Source organism: Thermobia domestica, chromosome 11 (assembly GCF_964235325.1).
Source record: "Thermobia domestica chromosome 11, izTheDome1.hap1.1, whole genome shotgun sequence".
Taxonomy (NCBI): Eukaryota; Metazoa; Arthropoda; class Insecta; order Zygentoma; family Lepismatidae; genus Thermobia; species Thermobia domestica.
Window position 1 is genome coordinate 7,829,921 of NC_137464.1, and position 21,223 is coordinate 7,851,143.

General features: G+C 35.8%; 1 long non-coding RNA gene across 2 annotated transcripts in view; it reads left to right on the forward strand.

The window, feature by feature from the left end:
- Positions 1-21,223, forward strand: part of LOC145663858 (uncharacterized) — a 291,254-nt gene that overhangs the window by 238,998 nt on the left and 31,033 nt on the right. The window lies entirely within an intron of this gene.

Genomic DNA, 21,223 nt, shown 5'->3' on the forward strand with positions numbered 1-21,223 from the left:
ATGGGTCCTGCATGGGGGCCATTTCCAGGGGTCATCCATTGTGGTCCTGCACAGGGAGCATCCACTGTGACCTTCGTAGTGGTCATTCAACCTTTCCTTTCGTCATCTATCTCCAGGAAAAAAAAAAAACCTGACCCTATTTCATCACCTCCTTCGATACTCCCCCCTTATCCTTAATTAAACAAGCGATAAACTATCTCTTATCAAGGCGCGGCATCTCTTTTACGGTCATGATACTAAATCAATACTACTCAGTAAATACATTATGTATGGGCGTGAATGCGTAAAATTCAATATGAAAATAGTCTTATTTAGTACAATTTGAATTACTGGGAGGGATGAAGGAGAAATTCATTTCTATTAAATCATAGCCTATTATTGCTGGGCAATGTTTAACTAAAAAGGCATGCTTGTTCCTCTACAACGGTAATAAAACTCATTAGCAAGTGTTCCTCTAAAAATCCTCAGTGCGATTGCAGAAGAAACATGTGTGTGTGTGTGTGTGTTTGTGTACTGGCGCGGCATCTTCTTTGCAGAATGGATGAAAAGGGAAGCTATTGGGGGTGCATATTTATTGACCCAGGCTCAATCACAAAGAATATCCTTTTAGAGAAAATGAAAAAGGAAGCCGGGAAAACTCCAACCCAGATTTGTTCCAGTATCATGAGTAAAAGAAAAATGTTTCTTTTCCAAAAAAAGTAAGAGAGGTAGCATTGCTCGTTGAAAATGTTATTGTAAAACAAACAATGTTTGTTTTGTTATCTATGAAAGTGTCGGTAAAGATGAAAGGTCCAGACGAAAAGGATTAAATTTGTTAGGGAAGGGAAGATCTTTCGCATAGAATTCCTGGCCTTATGACTAACCCTGCATGAGTGTTATTGCTTATTGAAAATTTTCTAGGATTTCCGCCAGAAAGCAGTTTATTGCGGACAGAAAAAAAGAAATTCAAGTTCAGCTTGAAGCTACTCTGTTTGATAGTTCATCAAGTCTAGACTCATGATAGGTACACTTGTGGGGAAAAGACTTTCCTGTCTACTGTAAATATATCGCAGAAACGAGAATAATTACTGTCCGTTATGAAGAGGTTATTCAAACGTTTTGGAGGGAAAAAGGACTGTCCGCGTCCGTATCTGAGAGTGTCCGTAAAAGGGAGGGTTTTGTTCCGTAAGAGAACATATATTTTTGCCGGGACAAAAAAATCTGTCCGTATTATAAAGGTGTCCGTTATTGAGAGGTGTCCGTTAAGGGAGGTTTCACTGTACTACAAACAGCTGACTCCGTGAATAATTTTATAGATATCCATGGATGTACTCAGCAACTTTTCTAAAGGGGCCGAATGCTTTTTCAGAGGGGGCGGCGAACTTTTACATTCTAAAAGCGAACCGAAAATCCTGTTACAGAATGTCAAAGACTACATATATTATTTTTATTATTTGGAGTTGAAAGATTGGTTTAAACACTAAGCAGTAGGAATTATTATTAATTGAAAAACAAACAAACAAACAAACAAACAAACAAGAAACAGGAAATCCATTTGTTTGAGTTAACCTTTGTGTATGTAAATAAAAGGTACTGATCTTTCCCCCTCTAATTTCTTACACTAAAACATGTTATGCTGCAGTTATTATGGAAACATTTCTTTATGAAAAACGGATAAAATTATGTTTTCGGAAAATTTGGTTCGAAATAAAAAACTGAGATTCAAAAGTAAATTATCATTCGTGAAGTTTTTAATAACATTTTTTTTAACTGACTTTCATTCCCATCGGTCGATGGGCGGGCCGTAGAAGGTTACGCCTTCTCTTTGACCAGTGGTTTAGATAAATAATTGTTAAGTACTGTAGAGATGATCGTCAGGTTTCAATAAGATGTTGGAGAACCTAAGGTAAAAATGTCAAATTTGATGCGCCTGAGAAAGGAGTGGTAAGCTTAGGCTAAAAGTCGTGGCCTATGTACACGGATGTTTATCGATAGAGATGTGGATGGGTTTGGTATATATTGCGCTCCGGGTTGTAGTCAGGTGAATTCGTAGCTCTTTCGTAAATGGCGAGGAGGTGGTCCAGAGGAGGATATCCAGAACATTTTAATGACAAATGCCTATCGTATATTAGAGTTATTTATAAAACATTTGTTTATGAGATACAAGAAAATCTCATGAGTAGTATTTAAGGAAATAGAAAATAATAATAATAATAATAATAATAATAATAATAATAATAATAATAATAATAATAATAATAATGTTTATTTCTGTGCCATGAACAGCCTAACGGCAAAAATACAGCACTTTATCAGAGAAGATAAACACATTTTACATACAATGTAAGCTATATACTAAAACAATAAAACATAATGATAAAATAAAGTAAAATAATATCGGATTAATAATTTCTTGTCAAATTAACACCAAATATTTTTTTAAGTATCAAAATAGTCGTCATAAATATTCTACTAAAAATAATATTTGTCAAGCTCTAAAATTCATGCTTTTATACTGATAAAAATAAATTAAACTAAATTAAAAGAATTGGTCAGTCTTCTTAAAATTACAGATTTCGGATTCAACGGAACTAATGTTGATATATTTCTTGTATTATACATTGGTACCCTTATACCTATATTATGCAAGCAATATTCACTATGATAGCTATTGTCTAGTAGTTTCTTAATAAAATCTCTTTCAATAAGTTTTCTCCTGTCGCTCAACATAATAATAATAATAATAATAATAATAATAATAATAATAATAATAATAATAATAATAATAATAATAATAATAATAATAATAATAATAATATACAGGGAACTACCCTTGTAAACATTTTCGTGACAAAAGATCTGCGCAAGATTATATCTATGTAGAGTTATTAATGACATGAACTGGACATTATTGCTTGAGAATTTTTTCAGGGCAAATGAACTATGCCACATTGTTAAGTTATTAATAAAGCATCTCTTAACGAAATAAGAACAAAATCGCCTAATTTATTTATTTGATTAGAAAATCGTCTGGGAAAAACTAACCCCCAAGAATAACTTGCTCTTGTGGATTTTTTTTTTTTAAGACAAATGAGTTATGCCATATTGTCGGGTTATTCATGAAATATTTATGAAAATACGAAGAAAATCACATGTGTCGTTTTTGAGAAAATACTCCGGAAAACTCACCCCAATAATGAACTACCTTTTCTGGAGTTTTCTTAGAGAAACGGCTTAAGGCTCATTATATTGTTGTTAGTGGAAATATGGACAAAGTCGTTATTGCTGATTTCGAGAAGATCGCGAATTTTAATTTTCCTTTATTTTTAGGGACAAGAAGTTAATAATAAAAAAAAACACCCCTAGAGAATCTTGTAAAAACTTAAAAATTTTTAATTTGGTGTCGATACATTGAGCAGTGTGACCTTTAGTCGAATGCACAATTTTCCACCAGAACGAACGGATGCAAAAGAGTCATCCAAAAATCTATTTTTCGGTATGTCGAAGCTAGGAAATGTGTAAATCCGCTTAAATCTGCAATTCGACATTTTTTCACAATCACCATATATTTTTTTTCTCTCCTATCATCGCTTGAAAGAAAAAACGGTAAAATTAAAGAAAATCGAACAAAAATAAGAACACTTATTGGCTAATGTAGTATTAAAATAGGCTAATGATTAGACATCGGATTCTTATGCACTTTAAATCCATGAGATATGCATGCAACTATGCTGTTAGATGTGTTAAAATATGCACTTAATAAACACTAACAATACAATAAAAGAGAGCATTTTCAAACATGTAGTAAAATTGTGTAGGTGCACTGTTAAAAATAATTTCTAGAATTTGAGAAACCGTTTCTTATCTGTGCACCGAGACAATATTTTCTTAGAAATGAAATTTGGCTATTCTCATTCATAAGAAAAGTAACAGTATATTTTCTCGTTTCGCTTTATACAACCTCATCTACTTTTCTTCATTTCTCATTAATGAGAGTTTCAAACTCTTGTTCCTAAGAAAAGATATTTCTCGGTGCACAGATAAGAAACGGTTTCTCAGATTTAACAAAGTATTTTTAACAGTGTGAAGTATTAAATCGAAACTTTTTACCTTTGTAGGTGAAATATAACTTTACCTTCCAGGGACTTGTGTTCATATTTTATTTTTATGACAGTTACAGTTTATATATTGCTAACTTTTTAAAAACACACACAGATTATAAGATTAAAATATACACAGTGATATGAGAACATGATCTCTGGTTTTTCTTCGCATTTGTTTTTTAGAGTGCATTTATTTTACATGAAATAATACGAGGTCAGTTTTCTACATGTTTCCACTATACAAGAAGAAAAAAACACAATTTTAAGGATTTACTCCTTCCGTAATTACCCTATCAGTATATAAGATGCTTTTGTTGGTGTCAGTTGTGACATTTGTAGCCACCGCAAATGACCTCTTAACATCAATATATGTTACTGGACAATTTAAAGAGTTTAGTATCTTTATTTTCTGGCAAATTGAAATTTAACTCTGAAGATATTTTTCCCACGTCTCCAATTGTTTTGTAGTCGGAGTTTCTCGCAATAACAACCGTCAATTTCTTTTTCACACAGCTCCCGAATTTACCATGAACTGACTGAGCTCGTGCCAAACTTCATCAACTAGAACTAAGCATTCACTCAGAAGCTTCGTCGCGTTTCTTGTTTCTGAACTGATGTCGTCACGATATTACAATGTCTTTATCATTATCAGATTTCTCTTAACGTCTTGGCAATTGTAAGAGTTTTTGCCCTGGTGATTGGTTGCTAATATTATTGGTTCTCCATAAACTAGACATTCTTCCATTCAAAAAGCCATTCTGTTGCATAGACATGTACAGCTCACAGATGACGAGAAGAACCCCTAGCAGAAGCAGTGTGACGTAGGTATGGGCTCGCCCACTTTTCGCACGGGGGTTTCAAATGACACCACGGAATAGCACACAGATAATTTTACCCGGAGTAGCAGACGACATCTAAGTATAGACCACACCTCAAAAACCGAAAATGGACTTGACCTTTCCCCGCTAACCCGTTTTAGGGTTCTTCTCGTCATCTGTGAGCTGTAAATGCATTGAAAATACAAAACCAAACTGGATTTATTATGTAAAAATATTATAAGCATATGACTGAAATAAAACTTATAGAATATGCTGAATATGCTCTTGAGCAGTCATATAAGTTATGCATTAACCTCTGAAATATGCATTTATATGCACTATAAAACTTCAAATTGAAATATTATTGTTGTTAGAAACCCCTACTAAGTTTAACAGAAATGCATGCAAGTAAATAAAATATGCATTTTGCATAAAATATCTGATGTCTACTAATGATATGCCAACAGTCTCCATCCAGTTAGGTAGGTTCTAAATGAGAGTAACAAAGTTGATGATTGATCAGTATCAATGACGTATAGGGGTGTCATTTAGGGGGGCAGGAGGGGGCAATTGCCCCCCAGGAGTTTGAGGAATACATACACTTTAATCGATTGTCTACTAATATACTGGTACAAAACGTGAAAGTCTTATATCGGTTGGCCTCCTGCCCCCTCCTCAAGCGAAGTCTGAAATGACGCCCCTGATGACGTAAGGAGGGCGATGACTTGGCTAAAGTCTTTTATCCTTTAATACAGTGATACTGAAATGGATTCTGCTTTTATAATATGTTCCATTCATGACTCTTTCATATACACATGTAAGGATTGTTTTATATGGAGGGGGCGCGGTGGCTCAGTGGTAGAGCGTTCACCTCTGGTGCTTGGGGTCCCGGGTTCGATCCCAGCCCCCGCCAAGTGAACTTTGTGGTGGACAAACACCGTGCTCGTGGGTTTTCTCGGCATTCTCCCGTTTCCTCCCACTTTCTTCATTCCACCATTTCACTCATCTCTCATCATCACCGTCTCCTTTAGCCTAACCGGCATAACCGTGGGACGTAAAACTTAAAGATTTCATTTCATTTTTATATGGATCATTTGTAACGAAAAACAAGCTTAACATAGACATGTTTAAAGAAAAAAGTTACTTCTCACAAGCTACACAAGATTCTTAAGCATATACAAGATTTCAGCTATATCAGCTATATCAGCTATATCAGAGTTATATCAGAGTTATATCTAATTAACCATACGATGTACTATTGTTTTACTGATGTCGTAATAAAGAGCTTAATAATGGTATATTGCTATATCGAATTCATCTCAAGAAGTTGCATAGTTTTCGAACAGCACAAGTTTTTAGGTTTAGAAAAGAAATTTCCTTTTTTTTAATTGCTCGAGAATATTTACACTCTAACTAACCACTAGCATGACAGCCTTTTATGAGCCTGAGCCGCTCCGATGCCATCTGTTAGAATACAATATAAATGAGGAATTGGATGGCAAAGTGGTGTAACTATTTTTTTAAAAAAATGAGATTAAGCAAGTTCTGTGAATTTGAAACCATAACCTGTTGGACGGCGAAGTTGCCTATTTCAGACTTAAAAATAGGCCAAGAGATGGATAGGGATACGCACGAGACGATTCGAGACAAAATTTTCCTGACAAAATTCGAGTCGAGACACAGCTCTTCCAATAGACAAGAATACATTTTTCGAGTCGAGACATTACTTTTTACAGCACATTTTCGAGAGGAGACAGCCTCCCTATCCATCCCTAGAGATGGAAGCATAAAGAACGTCGTAAATTCGAATTCGTGATGACCCTGCACGGCAAAGTGGTGTAAGTCTCAATATCTAAAAAAGTCTCGAAAGTGACTTACGCCACTTTCCCATCTAACCTCTTATATATTCTTCAAGGCTGATTTTAGGAATTGAAGCCATGAAAGGAAATTTGTTTCTATAATTTACTCCCGGAAAGTGCGTATTTTTTCCATGTTTTTTTTAAAAATACGCTTGTCGTCCCCTTTTTCCAAAAGAATGGGACCGACAGACGTTTCTTTGAGCTCCGTTTCTAAAACCATAATAACCAAAGTTTTGTGTCAGTTGGATACCTTTCATTACAAAATAATAATAATAATAATAATAATAATAATAATAATAATAATAATAATAATAATAATAATAATAATAATAATAATAATAATAATAATAATAATAAATCAGTAGTAGTAGTAGTAGTAGTAGTAGTAGTAGCAACAGTAAAAAGTCTACACTTTTGGTAACCTGTAAAATGCGTAATGGCTTTCATGCAATAATAAAAAAAAGTAAGAGATTATGAAATTTAAAACGCATCCTAAATAGTCTCTCGCCCCTTTTTGTTCCAGGGCCAGCCTTGAAAAAAAGAATGCCCCCTGGGGGTTATTCACGCAGACATTGAGAACCACTCTTCTACTCAATGAGTGATGGCCAAATGGTGGCCCGGGATTGAAAATGAAACATTGTATAGGTGAAGATGGCTATCTTAATACACCTGAAAAGACATTTGAGTTTTAATTTTCAAAATATTTGATAATACCCACGTATATAAGATGAAATTGCTTTATCGGATGAAATGCTTCAAGAGAGCGAGAGATGGTTTCCTGAGGCTCCAGATTTACATCTCCTTTCTTATCCTACTTTCAAAACCGGAAGTTGTAGATTTAATCACTTCCGGTTTGAATGTTGATTCCCATGAAAAGCAGAAATGGTAAGAGATAACCAGAAATCTTATTGTGTATATATTATAGATTCAGCTGTTCATAAACAGGTTCTACTGTCTAATCCGTCCTATTGAAGCCAGAAGTGGTAGGCTTTTATCATTTGCGGTTTCAATATTTACTTCTGAAGTCAGACCCAGATTAAATTTATACTTCATCTGAGGAAATATATATGTTGTCCAAATAATGGGGCAGCAGCTGTATCTTAAATCATTTTCAGTTATTTTGGAAATGGTGTAGTGGATTCACTCCATACTTCATAAATTAAATTTTTCGCTCCTGGATTACAGCAAATTCCAGCTTCCTGTCAATTTAGTGCATTTTTAAAATATGTATATCAGAAGTAGGAAAAAGGTAGACATGCGGAATGTATCGGGTGTTCTAAAAATGGCGTCCATGGACCACACAGCGACATTCTTTTTGCAAAAATTCTATATGGTGATATACCCTCCAAGGCCTCCTTCAGCTTCTATTCGGAATCAAAATTTCATTATGTGGCAATGTCGCTACATAATTTGGAACCATTAGCACTAGGGTCAATCCATCTGAAGTGGTCCAAAGATGGGGAAAATGGTTGCTAGACCATCTCCGAGAATTATAAACATTTGAGTGTGATGAACCTTGTGTATGAAAAGGTCAATAACATCATTCACGTTGTCGTATATACAAGTGTTCCTGAATGGCGGCCATGTTTGTTGTCGGTGGAGTGACATTTTTTTGCATTTGCAAGCGTTTACGAAAACTACAGTTGCTCAGGATCTACGTATCAGACGAACTTCAAACAAAAATGTATTTAGAGGAGAGACTGAGGTACACTGAGAACATATACTCTTGTTTCTAAACAAATACACAGGGTTTCAAACCAATACATGAAATCACTAGAAAAAGAATAGAAAATTAAACTTTTAAAGGGGCTGTAATTTGGAATGGCATAAAGTGGGGGGGGGTCATAAGTTTTGTGCTGAATACTAGTTTTTGAGATCTAGCATGAAACATACCAAAACATTTACATTTTTCCGGGCTACGACCATTGACACGCGTGTGCTTTTTTCGCGTTTTTAATATGTCCTTACTTTTTTCCCCATGTAATGTCAGTTACGATTTTATTGCAATAGTTTATTCACATATAGAATTTTCTTGTGGCATAGGCAGCAATTTTTTTTAGCACTTTGCCCTCCTGATATATTACGCCGCAAACATGGCATCAAAATCAGAAACTTCAACTTTCGAACCCTCATAAATCTATGGTGCCAGTAGTATCATAGGTGTGGATATTTCTACATACTCTTTACATGCAATAGTATTCAGCAGAAAACGTATGAACCCACCACTTTATACCGTTCCAAATTACAGTCCCTTTAAAAGTGTAATTTTCTGTACTTTTTCTAGTGATTTCATGTATTTGTTTGCAACCCTGCATATTTACTTAGAAGCAAGAGTATATGTTCTCAGTGCACCTTAGTCTCTCCTCTAAACATACGTTTTTGTTTGGAGTTCGTCTGATACGTACATCCAGAGCAACTGTAGTTTTCGTAAACGCTTGAAAATGCAAAAATTGGCACTCCACCGACAACGAAAATGGCCTCCATTCAGGAACACTTGTGCATACGACAACGTGAATAGTGTTATTAACCTTTTCATACACAAGGTTCATTACACTGAAAGTTTTATAATTTTCGGAGATGGTCGAGCAACCACTTTTGGACAGTGGCGTATTTAGAATTTTGTTTCGGGAGGGGCCTTGCTAACTTTCGGGGGAGGGGGGCTTTGCCTGGAAATGTGAAAATTCTGCAAGATATTTTATTTATTTTACTATACTAAGTAAAATTTCGGGAGGGGGGGTTAAGCCCGGAAGCCACCCCCCTAGATACGCCCCTGCCTCTGGACCACTTTGTATGGATTTACCCACTACTCTACGAATCCACCAAGCAGTTACATCGATCGTTACGCTGATACGTGATGGTAGTATCAACGTCTATCGACTTTAAGTGCCATCTGGAAAGGATTGATGTAACTATTTGATGGATTGGTAGATCTAATCTATGGTTCTTTATCTGTGACGTTGACACATAGGTAATTTGCGTGTCCCGGTCATTTTTAGAACAACCCATATGGTAAATAATCTTTAAACATTCTATTGTAACAGGAATACAACGTTTGTTGTTATTGTTGGTTAGAATGGCTACAATGTTAAAGAGCTCGTCCGTTTCTATTAACAAGCTGTCCCGAGTACTGCTTGAGCATAGAATCAAAAGTGTTTAATTGAGATGACAATATTTGACATAGCTTAAAGTCTTAAGAAATATATATTTCTGAAAGAAAATGAAATCTTTAAGTTTTGCTTCCCACGTTTATACCGGTTAGGCTAAAGGAGACGGTGATGATGAGAGATGAGTGAAATGAAGAAAATGGGAGGAAACGGGAGAACCCCGAGAAAACCCACGACCACGGTATTTGTCCACCACAAAGTCCACACGGCGCGAGCTAGGATCGAACCAGGAACCCCAAACACCGGAGGTGAACGCTCTACCACTGAATCACCGCGCCTCCAATATATATTTCTGGAGTCTCCATGAGTACACATTTTACTGAAATGTTCCAGAACAGTTTTCTTTTAAAGGGGAGATGCAAAATGTGGTCAAGCTATTCCATGCTTAATTTATACATTCATGTTCATTTCGTATCACGTAGCGTAAGAAAATTTTATTGTGGAGTGGTCCCCTTCCGGAACGGCGAGGAGCCGAAATGTGGGGGACAGCTTCCTCCTGTCTCCCACAAGTTACGGCACTCGAGATGAGTGATTAGTCTTTGGGATGAAGATATAAATGGAAACGAAGAAACTAGAAAATAAACAAACACAAGGTTGTCCGCCATTAACTGTTATCCTTGCATTACAGATTAAACGGAAAGGGTGCTAGGTGAAAATTCAAATAAATACAGAAATGGAAATGACTGTGTTTGTGACGTAATAACTCTAGAACCACCCGTCCAATCTCGATCAAATTTTCAACGTCGATAAGGTTCGTGCTTGGGATGTTTTTTGTCATTCCACTTTGACAGTGCAACTTAGGGGAGGGGGAGGAGAAGATACATAAAAATGATCAAAAATGACCGATATTGGTGCCGAATTCGTAGTCTTTGGGGTAGCTGAGACGAACAGTGACACTTCCGATGCCGTTTAAATCCAAATTCAGCCCCGGGAGGGAAGAGATATTGATTGAAAGTTACCGATATCAGAGAGCGCTTCAATAATAGTAAATAGTGACTAACGGAATATATTACTAATTTTTCTAATCTTAACCCAGCGAGGCAAGTAATTAGTGCTATTTTTTTCTAGTAAATAAATAAATAAATAAATAAATAAAATGGCTTGGGAAACCTCCGTGGTAGAATTTTATTTACAGTGCAAAAAAATAACAACAAAGTAACCTGACATAGTTGGGCTAATTATAAACTACTGTAATCTCCAATTGTTTTCAGAGTCGCTTTATTTAAACATTCAAAGAATTTTATATTAGAAACATGGTTGTAATACTTAAGTTAAATTTCTCGGACAGGATAGTGACAGTGGACGGGCAAGAATTCTGTGAGGAATGAAGCTACGTCTGCAAGTATTTTTCAATTTATCTTGTTCATTATGGAAATTGTCCAACCGTACAGCCTTCTAAAATACCACGCAACGAAACATTCTTTTAAATTGCAGTTCCTCATCTGGTGCCTCAGGCAAAAGGGAGAATGCCAGCAGCTGAAGCTTTTATATTTGTAAACTCTGCGACGTTGTTTAGAGAGATTTTGATATTACTCAAGATTTTGAAGTTGTAAGTTGTTTGTAGTTAATAATGACGTAAACCAGAATTTTTTAAAAAAATTTACTTAACAGGTAAGCAGAACCTCTTATTAGATAGGGAAAAATCATTATACAACAGTTCATAAAATATTGATAAGGAAGATATTGTGACTGGAAATTTATCTTATATCATTATACAACAGTATATAAAATCCTGTATCTACAAACTGTCGATACCATCTGTGAATGTTCCACCCATTCGGAGGATCAATTTGGTACCTCAACCTGAAACGTCTTTGCATTGCACTTCACAAACTTGAGAACACAAAATGATTTCTGCTGCGGAGTAGCCATTTTAAACATATGACGGTTACCAAGCAAAACAGAAGACAACTGACATCTAGCGGCTATTAATATAAACTAGACTATGTATTCGTTTCACCAATAGCCGAGCAGAGGCGCAGCGATCGATAGTTTGGACAAAATAATTCTTCGTAATACGTATATTCTTTTTGAAACAGGGTGTATATTAATCAATTGTATTCTAATATAGCGTAATAAAAACAACGTGAGTCTCTGATGTCGGTGGACAACCCCGCTCCCAAGCAAAATCTGAAGTGACTCTGCTGCGATGTACCTGTGACAAGCATCCACCATAGTCAAGTCACGTCTTGTAGCAGCCCAAAAACACAAATACATTCCCAACACACCGCCAGAAGACAGCACAAATAGAAGGCATGGGCAAGAGCCCGACACTTCGGAAACACAAAACCGCCAAGAAACACGATACGATACGGTATCCAAAGAGGAATCAATCAATTAATTAAGTAAATATATTTTTAAGGTTACATTTCTTGGAGAAACAGACCCGTATCCAGGGGCGGGTCTCCGGGCCCCCCTAAATTTTTACTGGCCCCCTCTAAAATTTTCACAATAGGCTTGCAAATGAACTATAATATGGTGATGAACTATAATATTTTCTGATCGGCCCCCCCTAACTTTCACCGGCCCCCCTCTACATTTTCGGGCTGGCTACGGGCCTGTGCAGAAATAATACCGCAGTTCAATTTGAAAAATGAAAATGAAATGAAATTTTTAAGTTTACCGTCCCACGATTATGCCTTTTAATCTAAGGGAGACAGGTGATTAAGGCAAGTGAATGATGATGGAAGATTTGGTGGAATGAGAATGTAGGAAGAAAGGGATAACCCCGAGAGAACCCACGGAACACGATGTTGTCCACCACAAACTTACTTGGCCGGAAATCGAACCAAGAACCCCTGAAGGTACGCGCTTTACCACTGAGCCAGCGTGCCCCATCCCAATGACGCCGATACTGGGGAGGCCGAGGGGGCCCGGGCCCTCCTCCAAAGCTCATATGGGCCCCCTATTGTATATATGAGTATACAATATTTGGAGTAATTTGAGCGCAATTTGTCTTAAAATCTTCATATACGTATATACCTTCTGCATCTGAATGCCCCCCCTCCAAATTTACAGAGAAATCAGCGCCCTTGCCCCATACCCATTTTAAAAATAAATGTATTTTTTGATCAAACTGAATGTCCAAATGGGGGTCAAAGTAAATATTCAAACTGGTGGCTTTCAGCATTGATACATTTCTGAGTACGAGTGATGACTCTTTCTGTATGTCGCCCGAAAGTGTCGAATTGAGATTTCTGCGCATACCGTTTGAATCTCATCTCAAAGTGTCTAGGTTACATGGTTTACGACGGTGCATCTCTTTCATCATTTACCATAAGAAAAAGTTGAGCGGCGTGAGGTCTGGAGAGCGTGGAAGAAACTCGATTGGTCCCGTGTGTCCTATCAACTGGTCTGGTATGCTGTCACATCCCTACGATAGTGCGGCGTACCATAATCTTTTTGTTAATAAAAACCTTTCATTGCAGGAATTGCAGAGAAAATGGAATGAACAAGCATAGTTAGATCTCTTCTCCAGTTACGCTACCGTTTAAACGGAAAGATTAAGTGATTCCTCTTGGAGACAATTCACACCACACATATACACCAGGTAAATCTTCAGTCTTTTCAACAGTAATATGGGAAATATCCCCAGCCCAGTACACATGATTATACCTACGACAGTTCCATTAACTTTGAATTGTACTTCATCCGACCGAACAGTGCTACTCTAAAACCCCGGTTCACGCGTAACCACCTGAACTTATTCACAAAATGGTATCCTGCGATCTGGGTCGACGTCATTTAGCTGTTGCACCAGCCTTGGAATACACAAAGAACTTACCTTTCTTCAGTATGTAGCACACCATTAGCATTTACACCGCTCTCACGTGACCCTTATCTCCATGATTTTGTGTTGAATGCTGAAACAGTTCCAGCACCGCAAGGTTCAGGACTTGTAGCGAATTAGTTCTAATCGACATGGGCGCCCGAAGCTGAGGGCAGGGTGGGGCCCGATCCTCCCTCTGGCTCATGAAAATATATACGTTATATAACAAACCACGTATATTAAATACCAGAAATACCAGACGTAATATGACAACCATGGAGATGCCTCCCCTTGAAAATTTTCTTCGGGTGCCTCTGCTAATCGGCCTTTCTGCAAGGCACACACTGTTCCATCCACCTCGAATTGGTCTCATAGAAGTGTGATTGTTTCCCTTGAAGACAGATCTAGTACCATACTCACGTCTTCACTACGTAAGAGAGTACAATTTCGAACACTAGAAACTACAGTAAAACCTGTCTTCAGTATACCCTTTATTAAACGGAAACTATTATGGAAACTGTACGACAAAGGAAATCAAAATACTGGTAAGCCTCTTAACGGAAAATCTGAAATTTCGGAGTGCAACATATAAAAGTTTTTAGACATCCCACGAGAGGTTAGACATATTTCTACCAAAACAGACAGTGATGTGCAAACCGAAGCAGACACGACGGATATACCTGCTTTAATTGAGAATTATATGAAAAGACTGAAAGGAGAAGAGAAGGTGGAGGAAGAAGAGAAATAAGGCATTGAGTTGGAAGAAGAGTGTAGGCTAAAGACTTATTAAGATTCTATCAAATGTTTAAAGGAACTACAACATTTGCCTTACGTCGAAATGACACCGATATGCGTAATGTGGTTTCTGAGGCTAAAGTCTTTTCGTAAAGTTGAGCAGACAAGCAGAGATGTGTACAGAAAACCCTCTTTGACTATTGGAAAAAATTAAGTTAATGTTTGTACAGTATTTTTTTCTGTTCATTGTAAGTTTTGCTAGTAGAAATATATACTGGAAATTGACTAAGATATGCACAGCATCTTACTTTACCTCAGTATGACCTTTATATGAATTTATTTTGCATAGATCTACTTTCATTAACCGGATACCTATTTTTAACGGAAATTTTTGCAAGTTAGTTCAATTCCGCTAAAGACAGCTTCTACTGTATGTTATTCTTTGAACACAGAAAACATAAGTACATGGCAATTTTTGGTAAACACGAAGATCCAAACTCATGTCAATAAACTATTTCCTTCATTGTGGACCTACACATATTTCGTGACACCACATGTTGAAAGACTAACATTGTATCCAGTCATATGAACCATCCACTTTCGATGTTCCTGGTCGACAAATGTCACTGGTTTCAAGGTTGCTTCTGGTTTGTTTATTGTTTAAACAAAATATGATACAAAGAACAGGAAAAGAAAAAAAATTTCCTTCTGAAAATCGTCTAAAAAGGGCATGATTCCAGTATATTCGAAACACTTTATAGCTGACAGAAGTTTCTTCGTTCTAAGCCTCGCGGAAAGATGGTTAAATCTGATTTTCGACAGAGTCTCGTTGCCGAGACGATATTGCCAATTTGTATGCTATGAACGCATATTCTTCAATCATTGTTGGAACTTTTGTATCTCAAAAATTGGAGCAAAAGCTAAGTGTGTTCAGAATTGTACCCATTCGAAATTTTATCCCCTTACCCTACTAATGAACTGTAGACATTATGTCCAACTTCTAGTATAATTTAATAACCTACCTCCACTCTTCAAAATTCAATCAGCCGTCCGCCATGTTGATGTTACTCTCTTGCCACTAACTGGGTTTGGCAGCTAGCGATTCTGTTGCCAGCTGTTGAGGAAACTTATCATTAATTCTTTACAGAAATTTAATCTTGTAGGTAGGAAAATAAATTTTCTAGAATACAGTACAAAATATGTATACATTTTTTGGGACGCTTCCGGTACTTATATAATACACTGGCTACATTATTCTTGTCGTCTCTACTGGTGACGCATACATGTAACACTGCCACACACATTTTTATCAGTAGCGTCCTTACCTCTTGTAAATAAATACAAGCCAAAATCCTGCTATCAATTACCAATGGCCTATTTAGGGAGGCTATCGGGCTCAAGCCTCTCCCCCAAAATAAATTTGTTAGTTTTTCGCATTCCACGCACAACAAAAAGCGTTTTAACAATTTCTAAGAATTTTATTGATCTTTCATTTTCTTATGCTCGTTGTTCAGAAATAATAATGTACGGTAATTGCCAAATTTCATTCCATGTAAGAATTGCTTTCTTTTTTTTCTTTCTTTCGTCTATTCTACTCTTCTGTTTCTTTTTCTTGCTTGTTACTTTCTTTCGTTTCTCCTATCATACTTTCGACAGTTGTTAGTTGTGATTCAAGTCGGCCTTCGTCAATAACACCAAAACCAGTAACACCAGAGGAGCTGATAAGGCAAACTGGTTTTCCACACCAACTTACACGGATATCAACATAACGGGACTTTAGTTATTATAGCAAAGGAATATTTACATAGTTTAGTTATAAAGAAAGGTAAATGTTTGAATTAAAGAAAATCAAAAGGGGAAAGGATAAGTTGCTTGCTAAATTAGGTAGGCCAAGAGAATGCTTCCTTTTTCTTCTATGAATAGAATGAAAGGTTAAATTCACTGCTAAATTTTTGTGTGTATCATATCACATAAGATTCACCAGTCTGCAATTCTTACTATTAAAACTTCAATTTATGCATAAATTAAAATATATTTAATTCTCAAACTTAGGTGGACAATTGCCCCTTCCTTCCCCGTGTTCATAGCCCCTCGAAAGCAAATCCTAAATACCTCACTGCAATTACCAATAATAATTTTATTGTTATCGTTTCCGCCTGTATTGAAAATTGCACTCTTTCGTATTGCAGTTCACTCCAAAATTGTTTAAAGTTTTTAATTAGGAAATTTCATGCTTTTGATTCTGATACAACGTTATACAAGATGTTACTTTATGCAATTTTATGCACGTGAACACTATTGCCTTATGAATCTCTCTTCTCTGACACCAAAATCCACATAAAAGAATATAAACTGTTGTAGATTGTTAAATTAGGTTTTTGTCTGCTTCCCGTCGAGAGATAATCAGCAGCTGAAAGCAGTGTAGCCAGATAAATAGATAAGTAATTGGATAGGAAGACGTTTAACAGAGAATTAATTGGCAATGTAATTTTAAAGGCTTACTAGTTCGGAAACCTAGCGAATCCAATGTCACCACGGATGGATTCGAACCCGGATTCTCTTCCACTCAAAAATGACTCATCTGACAAACAGTGCTTGGCATTATTTGAGCGGCATTTTGTTTCTTTCTTATTTGTTTTTGTTTGTTTTTCGTTGTACGAATAATGGTTCCAACATTAAAAGCGACGAAATTCCGTATTCCTTTGTTGACGAAAGACAAAAACTGTGTTCTTGTGACGGAGAGTGATATTTCACTTTGGACAATGGAGTAACTGTTAGGTCCCCGAATATAGATTCGAGGCAAGTTATTTCTGTGGCATTTCCATGCTCGAGTAACGTCCTGATTTGTAGCTCGGGCGCGGGACCCATTAAATCGCACCGGTTGCGGATGAGAAATTTAAATAAAGAAAATTTAAAAAAAGTAGATAAAATAAAATAAATTAAAAAAGTAATCGAGTCCTTTATAGGTGAGTCGCATGGCTAAGGAACTTCTGGTGATTTAGTGAAGTATGACTCGTTCGGTGGTTTCAGCTAATTTCACGTGAACACGCGCTCACTCATCGCTCATTCCATGAGAGCACGTCGTCTGCTTCCCCACCTCCTCGAACTCCTCGTCGCTTTAATACACCCTTTTTACTTGGGTGAAAATAATTAACAGCGACCAATACCTGGAACTAACTTTGCTGATGTGCTGAGACGGTATTTTTTGTCTCAGTGATGCCAGGTCTTGTCTTCAATTATCCCCCCTTCTCTTCATCCTGCTTTTCAAATTCATTAGTTTTTGATTCGCTCTTTTTCTGTTTCTTCGCCGAAACAACAATGCTTTTAAAACAATAAACATTTAAAACTAGACTCAAAAAGTTGTTGTGATGTTTATTTGTAGCTGTCTTATTTTGGAATGGTGTGCGTGTCTGGAAGGTTAGACAAATGTTTATCAGATTCCTTCTATAAGGAGTGGTTTTCATCGGTTTTCGGTAAAGGTACTATACCGTCTTTTCATTCGTATTTTACTTTCTGCGTGCCTATTCGGAGGTTAGCTCTTATTATATGTACAGTAAACCATCGATTTACGTAATAAGCGACTTACGTCAATTCGCACTTACGTGCTAGATATCTCAAAACATTATAGCTTATAGCTCTATTCCAAATATTATCAGAAGCGGCTCTTGAGGGAAATTAAATCAAGCTACAAGCTATGCCAAACATTATCAAAGGCGGCTCTTGAGGGAAATTAAATCAAGCTACAAGCTATGCCAAACTTATCAGAGGCGGCTCTTGAGGGAAATTAAATCAAGCTACAAGCTATGCCAAACATTATCAAAGGCGGCTCTTGAGGGAAATTAAATCAAGCTACAAGCTATGCCAAACATTATCAAAGGCGGCTCTTGAGGGAAATTAAATCAAGCTACAAGCTATGCCAAACTTATCAGAGGCGGCTCTTGAGGGAAATTAAATCAAGCTACAAGCTATGCCAAACATTATCAAAGGCGGCTCTTGAGGGAAATTAAATCAAGCTACAAGCTATGCCAAACATTATCAAAGGCGGCTCTTGAGGGAAATTAAATCAAGCTACAAGCTATGCCAAACATAATCAAAGGCGGCTCTTGAGGGAAATTAAATCAAGCTACAAGCTATGACAAACATTATCAAAGGCGGCTCTTGAGGGAAATTAAATCAAGCTACAAGCTATGCCAAACATTATCAGAGGCAGCTCTTGAGGGAAATTAAATCAAGCTACAAGCTATGCCAAACATTATCAGAGGCGGCTCTTGAGGAAATTTAAATCAAGATACAAGCTATGCCAAATATTATCAGAGGCGGCTCTTGACGGAAGTCAAATTAAGCTACAAGCTAAGAGAACTAGTACACATTTTGCCGTAATAAGTTTTATATAAGATTTAATACATAGACTTTTGTTAAATTTTCTTCTCTTAGCTTATATCCATAAGATGTTAAAACAATTTACCAGATGTGATTTCCCTCACGAGCCGCTACTGAACATTACGTTAATATAATTAAAGTAAAATTTCAATTATACAAATTAATGAGTTTTGGACGCAATAAGGATATTCAGAAATCCACATGATGAGGGAAATTATCAGAAAAAGATAATATGGCCACGAGAGGAGAAATAAGGTTTTCTCGTCTTATTCTCGTTTCGTCTCATCTCGATTACCAGAGAATTCTTTCTAATCTAATCTGTATTTTATCTCGTCTCATCTCGATTACCAGAGAATTCTTTCTAACCTAATCTATATGTTATCTCGTCTCATCTCGATTACCAGAGAATTCTTTCTAATCTAATCTATATGCTATCTCGTCTCATCTCGATTACCAGAGAATTCTTTCTAATCTAATCTATATGTTATCTCGTCTCATCTCGATTACCAGAAAATTCTTTCTAATCTAATCTATATTTTTTATCTCGTCTCATCACGATTACCAGAAAATTCTTTCTAATCTAATCTATATTTTTTATCTCGTCTCATCACGATTACCAGAAAATTCTTTCTAATCTAATCTATATTTTTTATCTCGTCTCATCACGATTACCAGAAAATTCTTTCTAATCTAATCTATATTTTTTTTATCTCGTCTCATCTCGATTACCAGAAAATTCTTTCTAATCTAATCTATATTTTTTTTATCTCGTCTCATCTCGATTACCAGAAAATTCTTTCTAATCTAATCTATATTTTTTTTATCTCGTCTCATCTCGATTACCAGAAAATTCTTTCTAATCTAATCTATATTTTTTTTATCTCGTCTCATCTCGATTACCAGAGAATTCTTTCTAATCTAATCTATATTTTTTTTATCTCGTCTCATCTCGATTACCAGAGAATTCTTTCTAATCTAATCTATATTTTTTTTATCTCGTCTCATCTCGATTACCAGAGAATTCTTTCTAATCTAATCTATATTTTTTATCTCGTCTCATCTCGATTACCAGAGAATTCTTTCTAATCTAATCTATATTTTTTTATCTCGTCTCATCTCGATTACCAGAAAATTCTTTCTAATCTAATCTATATTTTTTATCTCGTCTCATCTCGATTACCAGAGAATTCTTTCTAATCTAATCTATATTTTATCTCGTCTCATCTCGATTACCAGAGAATTCTTTCTAATCTAATCTATATTTTATCTCGTCTCATCACGATTACCAGAGAATTCTTTCTAATCTAATCTATATTTTTTATCTCATCTCATCTCGATTACCAGAGAATTCTTTCTAACCTAATCTATATGTTATCTCGTCTCATCTCGATTACCAGAGAATTCTTTCTAATCTAATCTATATGCTATCTCGTCTCATCTCGATTACCAGAGAATTCTTTCTAATCTAATCTATATGTTATCTCGTCTCATCTCGATTACCAGAAAATTCTTTCTAATCTAATCTATATTTTTTATCTCGTCTCATCACGATTACCAGAGAATTCTTTCTAATCTAATCTATATTTTTTATCTCGTCTCATCACGATTACCAGAAAATTCTTTCTAATCTAATCTATATTTTTTATCTCGTCTCATCACGATTACCAGAAAATTCTTTCTAATCTAATCTATATTTTTTTTATCTCGTCTCATCTCGATTACCAGAAAATTCTTTCTAATCTAATATATATTTTTTTATCTCGTCTCATCTCGATTACCAGAAAATTCTTTCTAATCTAATCTATATTTTTTTTATCTCGTCTCATCTCGATTACCAGAAAATTCTTTCTAATCTAATCTATATTTTTTTTATCTCGTCTCATCTCGATTACCAGAGAATTCTTTCTAATCTAATCTATATTTTTTTTATCTCGTCTCATCTCGATTACCAGAGAATTCTTTCTAATCTAATCTATATTTTTTATCTCGTCTCATCTCGATTACCAGAGAATTCTTTCTAATCTAATCTATATTTTTTATCTCGTCTCATCTCGATTACCAGAGAATTCTTTCTAATCTAATCTATATTTTTTTATCTCGTCTCATCTCGATTACCAGAGAATTCTTTCTAATCTAATCTATATTTTTTATCTCGTCTCATCTCGATTACCAGAGAATTCTTTCTAATCTAATCTATATTTTATCTCGTCCCATCTCGATTACCAGAGAATTCTTTCTAATCTAATCTATATTTTATCTCGTCTCATCACGATTACCAGAGAATTCTTTCTAATCTAATCTATATTTTTTATCTCATCTCATCACGATTACCAGAGAATTCTTTCTAAACTAATCTATATTTTTTATCTCATCTCATCTCGATTACCAGAGAATTCTTTCTAATCTAATCTATATT